The sequence below is a fragment of the Pseudophryne corroboree genome, unplaced genomic scaffold (genome assembly GCF_028390025.1).
Source record: "Pseudophryne corroboree isolate aPseCor3 unplaced genomic scaffold, aPseCor3.hap2 scaffold_2807, whole genome shotgun sequence".
Lineage (NCBI taxonomy): Eukaryota > Metazoa > Chordata > Amphibia > Anura > Myobatrachidae > Pseudophryne > Pseudophryne corroboree.
This window is the reverse complement of record NW_026969471.1, coordinates 1-2,892: the sequence shown is the minus strand read 5'-3', so window position 1 is coordinate 2,892 and position 2,892 is coordinate 1. Positions and strand designations below refer to the sequence as shown.

The following is a 2,892-nucleotide window of genomic DNA, read 5'->3' as shown; positions in this document are numbered from 1 at the left end:
TTACTGATGTCCTTATTTAAGACTGTTAGGTTTTTAATAGTCAATTATTTATTTTTGAAAAAAATTTAAGCTGTTTACTGTGTTCTTTGCATTACCAAGTCCAGCAAGAAATGTGCTGGTACTATCCAGAGCTGTCAGTATGGATTATCATGCTATATTGCAGAAAATCAATTTGATGCTACTGCTTTACCAACAGCATGTTAATCTTTTCCATTGCTGTTTTGTTTGCTGACTGAAGGAAGATATGCAGTGCATTTGAACCAAAGCAGATGTGTGCTGACAACTTAAATGCACAATCATGTTTGCGTTTTTTCTTTCTTTCTTCCATCCTTTGTAATATCATATTAAATATTAAGGTAGCAGTTTATAATCAATGACTAATGACATAAGAAAAGGAAAAAAAACAGTATACAAAGATGCTCCAGGTGAGGCTTGAACTCACAACCTCGGCATTGCTCAACAGATACTGTCTTATAAGTACCGCGCGCTGACCAATTGCGCCACTGGAGCACTTTGCAGCATTAAGTGGTAATGCTAGATGTGGATTTTATTCAATACAATCAGTACAGTCATAAGAATTGAAAAAGAAAATCATTTTTGGTGATGAATGATGAGCAACAAAGGAACATGCATGCCAGATGGCACTTGAATAAGCTGTCCACAGTGATAGAAAAGGTTTAAAAAACAACAACAACAATGTTATCATAATTAATGTCATATTTTAGCTTCTGTGGTCACTTTTTACAAGCTAAACACTGCAAGACTGTTTTACAGTTGAAGCAAGGATAAAATATCAACTCTACTGATGAGACACTTGCTATAATGACTTCCAACTCAGACGGGACTTAAACCCACAACCACTGGCTTAGGAGAACAGTGCCTTATCCATTATGCCAGTGATGCTTACTGATGTCCTTATTTAAGACTGATAGGTTTTTAATAGTCAATTATTTATTTTTTGAAAAAATATGAAGCTGTTTACTGTGTTCTTTGCATTACCAAGTCCAGCAAGAAATGTGCTGGTACTATCCAGAGCTGTCAGTATGGATTATCATGCTATATTGCAGAAAATCAATTTGATGCAACTGCTTTACCAACAGTATGTTAATCTTTTCCATTGCTGTTTTGTTGGCTGACTGAAGGAAGATATGCAGTGCATTTGAACCAAAGCAGATGTGTGCTGACAACTTAAATGCACTGTGTTTTTTCTTTCTTTCTTCCATCCTTTGTAATATCATATTAAATATTAAGGTAGCAGTTTATAATCAATGACTTATGACATAAGAAAAGGAAAAAAAACAGTATACAAAGATGCTCCAGGTGAGGCTTGAACTCACAACCTCGGCATTGCTCAACAGATACTGTCTTATAAGTACCGCGCGCTGACCAATTGTGCCACTGGAGCTCTTTGTAGCATTAATTGGTTATGCTAGATGTGGATTTTATTCAATACAATCAGTACAGTCATAAGAATTGAAAAAGAAAATCATTTTTGGTGATGAATGATGAGCAACAAAGGAACATGCATGCCAGATGGCACTTGAATAAGCTGTCCACAGTGATAGAAAAGGTTTAAAAAACATCAACAACAATGTTATCATAATTAATGTCATATTTTAGCTTCTGTGGTCACTTTTTACAAGCTAAACACTGCAAGACTGTTTTACAGTTGAAGCAAGGATAAAATATCAACTCTAGTGATGAGACACTTGCTGTAATGACTTCCAACTCAGATGGGACTTAAACCCACAACCACTGGCTTAGGAGAACAGTGCCTTATTCATTATTCCAGTGGTGCTTACTGATGTCCTTATTTAAGACTGATAGGTTTTTAATAGTCAATTATTTATTTTTTGAAAAAATATGAAGCTGTTTACTGTGTTCTTTGCATTACCAAGTCCAGCAAGAAATGTGCTGGTATTATCCAGAGCTGTCAGTATGGATTATCATGCTATATTGCAGAAAATCAATTTGATGCAACTGCTTTACCAACAGTATGTTAATCTTTTCCATTGCTGTTTTGTTGGCTGACTGAAGGAAGATATGCAGTGCATTTGAACCAAAGCAGATGTGTGCTGACAACTTAAATGCACTATCATGTTTGTGTTTTTTCTTTCTTTCTTTCTTCCATCCTTTGTAATATCATATTAAATATTAAGGTAGCAGTTTATAATCAATGACTAATGACATAAGAAAAGGAAAAAAACAGTATACAAAGATGCTCCAGGTGAGGCTTGAACTCACAACCTCGGCATTGCTCAACAGATACTGTCTTATAAGTACCACGAGCTGACCAATTGCGCCACTGGAGTACTTTGCAGCATTGACTGGTAATGCTAGATGTGGATTTTATTTAATACAATCAGTACAGTCATAAGAATTGGAAAAAAAAATCATTTTTGGTGATGAATGATGAGCAACAAAGGAACATGCATGCCAGATGGCACTTGAATAAGCTGTCCACTGTGATAGAAAAGGTTTAAAAAACAACAACAACAACAACAATGTTATCATAATTAATGTCATATTTTAGCTTCTGTGGTAATTTTTTACAAGCTAAACACTGCAAGACTGTTTTACAGTTGAAGCAAGGATAAAATATCAACTCTAGTGATGAGACACTTGCTGTAATGACTTCCAACTCAGACGGGACTTAAACCCACAACCACTGGTTTAGGAGAACAGTGCCTTATCCATTATGCCAGTGGTGCTTACTGAAGTTCTTATTTAAGACTGATAGGGTTTTAATAGTCAATTATTTATTTAAAAATTTTTTTGAAGCTGTTTACTGTGTTCTTTGCATTACCAAGTCCAGCAAGAAATGTGCTGGTACTATCCAGAGCTGTCAGTATGGATTATCTTGCTATATTGCAGAAAATCAATTTGATGCAA

General features: G+C 35.3%; 2 non-coding genes across 2 annotated transcripts; both read right to left on the bottom strand.

Annotated features, from left to right (window-relative positions):
* Positions 1 to 417: 417 nt before the first annotated feature.
* On the bottom strand, positions 418 to 510 carry TRNAI-UAU (transfer RNA isoleucine (anticodon UAU)). Its single transcript is given in 2 exon segments — positions 418 to 453; positions 473 to 510. It is a non-coding gene; the product is annotated as a tRNA-Ile (tRNA).
* Positions 511 to 1,312: 802 nt separating this feature from the next.
* On the bottom strand, positions 1,313 to 1,405 carry TRNAI-UAU (transfer RNA isoleucine (anticodon UAU)). The gene is given in 2 exon segments: positions 1,313 to 1,348; positions 1,368 to 1,405. It is a non-coding gene; the product is annotated as a tRNA-Ile (tRNA).
* Positions 1,406 to 2,892: the final 1,487 nt, after the last annotated feature.